We start from the raw sequence: 8345 nt of genomic DNA, 5'->3' as shown, positions 1-8345 counted from the left end.
ACTCACTGGAGTCTGTTCCAGGGCTTCATGCCGACACGTTGGAGACTGTTTGGACTAACGTGTCATCTGGCAGGTTGACCAACGGGCACAAGGACATTTCATGGATGGCCATCCAGGGAGGACTGCCTCTTAGGTCATTCATGCATGCCCGCAACCTGTGCAAGACCCGGTACTGCCCCAGGTGCCCCTTCACGGAGGAAACATCTTTGCACATTTTCTGGCAGTGCCCCTTTGCACAGGGTCTGTTGAAAGCCTTGGAACATGAACTCAAGGACTCAGTACCCAGGAACAGACTGTCGTACCGCTCGGTACTTTATGGACTATTTCCTGGGAATACCACGGATGGAGCAATCCAGGAAGCCTGGCGCCTTATGAACTGCTTTAAGGACGCTATATGGTTTGCCAGGAACCGTCTGATTTTGCGGAGAGAGAGTGTGTCCGTCCAGGACTGCCGCAGGCTGATCCACAGCCTGCTCAGAGACTATTCCACCTGGGACAGCCCGGACGTCGATGAGGAAGAGGACTGATACTCCCCTTCCCCCCACTCTCCCTTCTTGTGTGTTGTCTTTCAATAAAGCTTCGGGCCTGTGATTTCCCCCTTCCCTATCCCCTCCTACCCACTCCCCTATCCCATCACTTGTCTGTAATGCTTTGTTGTTTGGCTTTAGTGAATGCAAGAATGTTAGTGTAGCATGTGGTGTAATGTATAGCATAGGCTAGCCTGTACTGTGTATTATACTGTCATGTTATGTTTGACGACTGTTATTATTTATTATTTGCTGCTTCATGGCTTGCGCTGCGTCGCAGTAATGTTTGTATGATGACGATTGATTGTCAATAAAGCATTTTTCAATCAAAAATCTGTTCTTATCAGTTTAATATCTGATACGTCCCCTATCTGGGGACCATATATTAAATGGATTTTTAGAACAGGGAGATGGAAATAGAGCTTGCTCTGTCCACTCCACGCATTGACCTGGTATTGCAGTATTTCCAGGACCGGTGCACCCTTCCCTTATGTGTTGACTAAAATCAGATTCCAAAAGTGCTATTTGTGTTTGCTATTGTTTTTGTCTTTCTGATGGGATCTCCCCTTTTAATCCCATTATTTCAACACCTGTTGGACAATGCATTTGTACAGTCATGTGTGATAATGAGCTAATTTATTAAATGCAATTAATTAATACATTGCCACCTCTTGTTGTGTGTGTGTGTGTGTGTGTCTTCTGTGTTTCTGTGTTTCCGGCATTTCACATTGGAACAGCTCATTCACCTTCCTTGTCTTCTCTCCGCCCTCCCTTTTAGGTAGGTTAAAGAGCTGCACCTGAGCCAGCCACTGATTGATTGATTGATGCAGCACCACAGTCAAATAGTGGAGTGGAGTAGGGGGAACAGCAAACAGCCATTAAAGCAGCCCGCCCGCCACAATGGACCTACCTGTGTACACTAGATGGATGTGATGGAATGTACTGTCGTCCCTACATTTCCAAGAAGAAGTAAGAATTGCAGTTGCAACAAACCCTTGCTTGCCTACAAAGAGAGCAGCAATTTGGATTTGTTACTATGTTACCTAGAAGAATAACAAACTGTGCAAGGATGGAGGTTGTAGGAGCAAGGAGAACAAGTTGTCTGTAAAGTTGGTGGATGCCTATTTTCCATTTTGCAGTCCCTTGTCTCCCTCTTGTGGCCTCCTGGAGGCAAATAAATGTGCAAAAAAAAGACAGCCTGGCGGCCGGCTGTTGCAGTGTTGCCCTCTCAGGCAACACTGAGTGACTGACTGAGCCTCACCGTCTTATATAAAGTTCAGACGGAACTTTGCACGTGTCATAGTGGAGCCCTCAGGATTCCAGAGCCAGCTTTCTGACATCATAATGGGGCCTGCCTCAGAGATAAAAGCCTGGGCCCAGGCAGTGTTGTTCAGTGCTGCTCAGCAGGCAGCACAGGACTGGATTAAAGCTGATACAAGGTGTGAAGGAACAAGGGGTGGCTGTGGGCATGCACTTGCTGCCGCTGCCAGTGTTTATCTGCATGGCAGGAGGGCATTTGGGCGTTGCCAGGAAGGCGTTTTTATGTAGATTCCTCCTCTTTCAGCACTGCATTGTGGTGCAAGCAAAAGAAGCAAATCCTGTGTAGCTTCCTCTCCGGCCTTTATTCACCTCCCTCCCGCTTAGTAGCTGTAAATGTGTGTGAGCCTGCAGGGCCCCATGGAATTGCCTAGGAGTAGGCTGAATCAATCGCTGCAAGGGGTGAACAGCAGTATGGGACAGGCTCGGGCAAGGCAAGGGCCGCTCGGGTTATCGCTTCTCGGCCTTTTGGCTAAGACCAAGTGTATTTATACAGGAGGTTTTTAGTCAGAAGGTGCTCAGGTACCCTCTCTCTCGGCCTCGGGGGATCGTCCAGGTTCGCCTGGACTTCACCCCCGTGCTGCTATTTGGGAGAGAGGCTTAGTCCTGAGCAACGAGTTGCGATCCCCCCCCAGCCCTTTGGTACGTCTCAGGACCCCATAGGGCGCAGCTTTTTGCTGTGCGGTTCGGCCTGGCCACGGAAATGGCAGGCGAGCCAGATGCGGTGCCGGTGTATGCCCGGCTAAAGAACTCTGCACGATTTATCGTGGCAGAGGGTGGAGGCGGTCCACGTGGCGTGAAATTTTTAGTCAACACGATCTTGGAAGAACTACTGGCGGTCCACAAAAACGAGATTTTGGCTATCCAGGACTACCCGAAACGAGGAATATTTGATGTAACCTTTATGGGAGAAGGAATCCTCCGTGATGCCATGGACCGAGCTGAGAGGAGAAAAGGTGAACTCGTGGTAGCGGGAGTCCAGGTAGTAGAACATGCCTTTGAAATTACCAAACTCGTTGTGATTAAAATGTACTCCCCATATGTGAAGGATATGGAAGTGGCAGCATTTCTAGCTGCCTACTTCAAGAACGTCAAACTATTGGGGAGAGTTATGAACGAGTGTGGAGTGTGGACCGTCAAGTGGAAGTTTTTAGTGACTTTGATAAAGGACCCCTCCACCCAAGAAACGAGATTACCACCGGCTCGTTTTAAAATTGGAAATGTGAATGGCGACCTCTATTTTTCAGGGATGCCAAACTTCTGCAGGGCCTGCGGTACCTATGGACATACCAGTTTTAACTGCGATGTCACCTGTAGAAACTGTGGAAGCAAAGAGCACAATATGAGAGAATGCTCACAAGAGAAAAAATGTAATTTTTGCCAAAAAACTGGTCATCTGTACTATTCTTGTCCCCATAGGTACCGAGGCGAAGAAAATGAGCAACCCGAGGCGCCCCCACGTGCTCCACCAGCGGACCAGTCCCACCCCCGGGGAGAGGAGCATGCCGGGGCCGCGAAGGAGCAGCGAGGCACCTGGGCTTCAGTGGTGCGGAATAATGGAGCCAAAGCGGGTGCCTCGCAGCCAGCAACCTCTGAGGAAAGGATGGAGCCCAGCGCCAAAGATAAAAGGCAAGCTAAGAGGAAGGCGGAAAAGGAGCAGGCCACCAATGATACTGTGGCATCCCAGAGGGCTGGTTGTCCAGTGGGTGCCGGGCCTGCTCCCGTACCTGGGTCTCAGGAGTCTGACTCCGAGCAGGAGAACTGGGTAGCGGTGGGTCCCCGAAAAAAGGGAAAACAGGAGCGTGCTGGTAGGAGGGAATCAGGGGAGGAGCAGATGGACACATCCGTGAAGAAAAGTGAGGCTCCTCCTAGGACCACCTCCTCGCCTGACCTGGTGAGGAGGGTGGGCACTGTTCCCTCCCAGATACCGGACACCCCGCCGTGTGCGCAACCTCCCCCTCTAAGACGGCGTCAACAGAGCCTGGGGGGAGAGGCGGGGCCCTTGGGGGACCCACCCGAAATGGACCTACGTGGTCACCCAGTGGAGACCCAGGTGACGCTAAGCGAGAGTGGGCTCCCCTTGTACGAGATAAGAGTTGCTGGCACGGCTCTCAGTGAAGGTAGTTCCTCTCCCTTTTCGTCCCTCTTTGCAGGCGATTCGGACGAGGGTGGGGATATGAGCGCAAACGAGAGTTCTGGTAATGCTGGTGGAGGAAATGTCTGATTTTAAGTTCCACGAATATTTATTATTTTAAAATCAAGACGCTATTTTAATCTCCACAATGTCTGAAGTAAAGGGAATCTCCCTCAACGTGAGGGGCGCCAAGTCCAAAGTTAGAAGGGTTGCTCTCTTCAGCTTTTTAGCTGGCCTGGCAGCCTCTGTTTTTTTCCTGCAGGAGTGCGGCATTCCCCATATGATGAAGTACCATAAATACCAAGAGGATTGGAAGTATGGTCCATCAGTCTGGTCTGGATCTAACGAGTCCAGATCAGCAGGGGTCGCCATTCTTTTTAAGGGAAACGTTTTAATCGATTTTATCCAAGAGATTCTTCCAGGACGTATTTTATTGGTTAAGGCTTTTATTGACGGTGTGAAATGGCAGTTTTTAAATTTTTACGGCTCACCAGACAAAAATGAAAGAGCAGAAATGTTAGCGATTTTACCTCTTTTTATTAACACGACTGAGCCTTTTATCCTCGCAGGTGATTTTAATTGTATCCTGAGAGGGGAACGCCGGCTTACCAGCGCTACAAGCAGAAACTATGACAAGACCTCTGGACTGCTCAAAGATATGGTGGGTGATTTTAAGTTAAAAGACGTTTATAAAGAATGTAACAGGAGCAGTCCAGAGGAAGCCGGCGTTACCTGGAGCAACACCACCTGTAGCTCCAGGATAGATTTTATTTTTTGTAACGAGAATCTACTGCCTTTTAAATGTGAAGTTTTAACCAATGTGTTTTCTGATCACAAGCTTTTATCATTTTATGTAAAGCGTGATTTTAATAACATTATTAGTAAAAAGTCCTGGAAGTTAAATGTTTCCCTTTTAGATGATCCACAGGTTTTTACAGATTTTATTGAATTTTACAAAGAGAGTAGGCGGGTGAGAGACACACGGGCTCCCATCACTGAATGGTGGGAGAAAATGAAAAGAAAAATAAAAGAATTTTTTATTAAAAAAAGTGTGGCAAAAGCCAGAGAGAAGCAAGCTTTTTTTAAAATCCTCAACACCCGCCTACAGACCCTGTACAAGATGAGAGAGCATGAGATAGATGTAAAAGACGACATCACCAACTTAAAAAAAGAGATAGCTCAGTGCCTGGAGCAGAAAGGCAAAGAAATTATTTTTCGTTCTAGGATACAACACGTGGAAGAGAACGAGACCTGCTCCAGGTACTTTTTTAAGAAAATGAACAATAAAAAAGCTATTCTTAAAAATATTGATGGGGTGTCGGATGTACAGGGTCTTTTAAGTAAAGTTCATGAGTTTTATACTGACCTTTTTAATGTGAAAACTGTGGATCGTGATTTTATGCGTGACTCGCTGAAGGAGATTACCACTGTTTTAGACCCTGTCTCCCAGAATTTTTTATTGCAGGAACTGTCGGAGCAGGAGATTTTAGAAACAGTGAAGAGTTTTAAAGCAGGTAAAGTTCCTGGCCCGGACGGTATACCCAGCGAGTTTTATGTCAAATTTTATGACATTTTAAAAGATGATCTCTTAAACCTTTTTACCGAAGTCTTTCATTCCAAGATGCTGCCTAAGTCCTGGCGGAAGGGTGAGGTCTCCTTGCTATACAAGAAAGGTGACATCGCAGTTTTAGAGAATTGGAGACCAATAACCCTTCTGAATAGTGACTACAAAATAATGGCAAAACTATGCGCAAACCGTTTAAAAGCCATAGTACCCCACATCATACACTCTAACCAGGTGTGTGGGGTGCCAGGCCGCAGCATCTGGGATAATATTAATTTAATAAAAGATGCGATTGAAGACACAAAATCTAGAAACGGAAAATTAGCCATTTTATCCATAGATTTTCAAAAAGCTTTCGACCGAGTATCGCACTTTTATCTTTTTAAGGTTTTAGAGCGGATGGGTATACCTGAAGGTTTTTTATTATCTATTAAAGCCTTTTATAAAGATTGCACAAGCAAAATTTTAGTAAATGGTTTTAAGACACAGGACGTTCTTTTAAACTCTGGGGTGAAGCAGGGGTGTCCCTTGTCCCCACTGCTTTTCATATGTGCACTAGAGCCTCTGCTATGCGCAATACGCCGGGACAAACAGATACGTGGAGTCCCCCTGCCGGGGGGTGGCGGCATAGAGGCTAAAGCAGTGGGGTACATGGATGATGTGGCGATACTTTGTAGGGACACCCTCTCGCTTCAGAAAGCCCTAAAACAAATTGAGTTTTATTGCTGTGCTTCCGGTTTTAGAATAAACTTCAGCAAAAGTAATATTTTAAGCATAGGAAGCATGGTTTTTAGAGACGTACCCGTTCCTGTGTCAGATACTATTAAAGTTTTAGGTATCTCCTTCAGTGAGCACGACAATGGTTTTATAAGTTGGGACATGGTGGCGCAGAAGGTAAACAATAAAATTTGTATGTGGAATATGAGGAAACTCACTATGGAGGGAAAAATTTTAATCATAAAAATGGTCATTTTACCCCTTCTTTTATACACAAGCATGGTGTTCCCTCCCCCAACAGTTTTATTACGAAAAATAACAAAAGCATGTTTTACCTTCTTTTGGAGTTCCAGGATGGAGAAATTGAAACGAGAAACGGTAATAAAGTCCAAACCAAAGGGTGGCAAAGATTTTCCTGATTTTAATAGGTTTCTTTTAATTAAGTTCTTTAGTTTCTGTTTTAATTCCCTTTTTAAAGAGCACTATTGGTCTTACTTTTTACGTTTTAATACTGGGTTTTTTATGCGGAGGTTTGGTTGGTTTAACATAATTTTATCCTCACCATACGCTTTTAAATTACCAGCAAACTACGTAATTTTAGAAAAAATAGTGGCTCTCTTCAATTTAAAAGGGAAGACCGTGAACGAACTTAAAAACAGCAAGAAAATAATTAAAGACCTGAGAGAGAGCGAGACGGTCAGCAATGTAGAGAATTTTAATACGCAACGATGTGCTTTTATTTTCAAAATGATTAATGTGTTTTATCTTTTTAATGCACAGATGGACCTGGCCTGGAGCTGCGTTCATCAATGTCTTCCATGCCGGGCATTCCAGTACAGAAGAGGATTCGCGAGGTCTGCCGTCTGCCCGAGGGAAGGCTGCCAGGCCGAGGAAACTATAAGACATATTTTTTGGACATGTGACTTTGCAAAACAATTTTGGAAAAAAATATTCCCTCTTTTGGTGAAGATGGCGGACCTAAAGGACTTAAACTATGAAGATATTTTATATGGACTTTTTGGATGCCCAACCGCGAGTCAGAAGATAATTGCATGGAAGACGATGAATTGCGCCAAAGAAGCTCTGTGGAAGGCCAGGAACATCCTCCTTTTTAAGCACGACGTTTTATCGGTTGATGATGTTTTAGGTCTTTGTTTTAGTGAGATGTATATTTATTTTTTACTAGACAAAAAAAGGAATGCCACCCTTCTAAATAAATGGTTTGTGACTGACTGGAACTCCAAATAAATAAAGATTTGCCCCATGTCCCTCTACATAAATTTTATGAAAATTTGATTTTACTATTGTTACAATGTAAAAATTATTTGTATTTATCTATGTAACTAAAATGTGTTTTATTGTAAAATTGAAATTTTTATAAATAAATCATTGACACCCCCGCGAGGGGGTAGCCAACTGAAAAAAAATCTGTTCTTATCAGTTTAATATCTGATACGTCCCCTATCTGGGGACCATATATTAAATGGATTTTTAGAACAGGGAGATGGAAATAGAGCTTGCTCTGTCCACTCCACGCATTGACCTGGTATTGCAGTATTTCCAGGACCGGTGCACCCTTCCCTTATGTGTTGACTAAAATCAGATTCCAAAAGTGCTATTTGTGTTTGCTATTGTTTTTGTCTTTCTGATGGGATCTCCCCTTTTAATCCCATTATTTCAACACCTGTTGGACAATGCATTTGTACAGTCATGTGTGATAATGAGCTAATTTATTAAATGCAATTAATTAATACATTGCCACCTCTTGTTGTGTGTGTGTGTGTGTGTGTCTTCTGTGTTTCTGTGTTTCCGGCATTTCACATTGGAACAGCTCATTCACCTTCCTTGTCTTCTCTCCGCCCTCCCTTTTAGGTAGGTTAAAGAGCTGCACCTGAGCCAGCCACTGATTGATTGATTGATGCAGCACCACAGTCAAATAGTGGAGTGGAGTAGGGGGAACAGCAAACAGCCATTAAAGCAGCCCGCCCGCCACAATGGACCTACCTGTGTACACTAGATGGATGTGATGGAATGTACTGTCGTCCCTACATTTCCAAGAAGAAGTAAGAATTGCAGTTGCAACAAA

At 44.8% G+C, this 8345-nt stretch overlaps 1 non-coding gene and 1 pseudogene across 1 annotated transcript; both read left to right on the top strand.

Moving 5' to 3' along the window:
* Positions 1-839: 839 nt before the first annotated feature.
* LOC142653781 (U2 spliceosomal RNA) lies at positions 840-1013 on the top strand (annotated as a pseudogene).
* A 6631-nt stretch (positions 1014-7644) lies between these two features.
* LOC142654244 (U2 spliceosomal RNA) lies at positions 7645-7839 on the top strand. The gene has a single exon (XR_012848950.1). It is a non-coding gene; the product is annotated as a U2 spliceosomal RNA (small nuclear RNA).
* The last annotated feature ends 506 nt before the right edge of the window (positions 7840-8345 follow it).

This window comes from Rhinoderma darwinii, chromosome 5 (assembly GCF_050947455.1).
Source record: "Rhinoderma darwinii isolate aRhiDar2 chromosome 5, aRhiDar2.hap1, whole genome shotgun sequence".
Taxonomy (NCBI): domain Eukaryota; kingdom Metazoa; phylum Chordata; class Amphibia; order Anura; family Rhinodermatidae; genus Rhinoderma; species Rhinoderma darwinii.
The sequence above is the reverse complement of the archived record's forward strand: the minus strand, read 5'-3'. Positions and strand labels throughout refer to the sequence as shown.